Genomic DNA, 205 nt, shown 5'->3' with positions numbered 1-205 from the left:
GTGGGCCCCCCCCCCCCCCCCCGGCCCAGCCTGTTCCAGCTTCTGACAACCCTCTCAGGAAAGAACTTCTTCCTTATCTCTAACCTGAACCTCCCTTGGGACAGCTTGGTGCCATTTCCTCTTGTTCTATCCTCCATCACCTGGGAGAAGAGACCAGTACGCACCTCTCTGCAGCCCCCCTTTAGGTAGTTGTAGGTGGTGATGA

The sequence above is a fragment of the Mesitornis unicolor genome, unplaced genomic scaffold (assembly GCF_000695765.1).
Source record: "Mesitornis unicolor isolate BGI_N332 unplaced genomic scaffold, ASM69576v1 scaffold14124, whole genome shotgun sequence".
Classification (NCBI taxonomy): Eukaryota; Metazoa; Chordata; class Aves; order Mesitornithiformes; family Mesitornithidae; genus Mesitornis; species Mesitornis unicolor.
The sequence above is the reverse complement of the archived record's forward strand: the minus strand, read 5'-3'. Positions refer to the sequence as shown.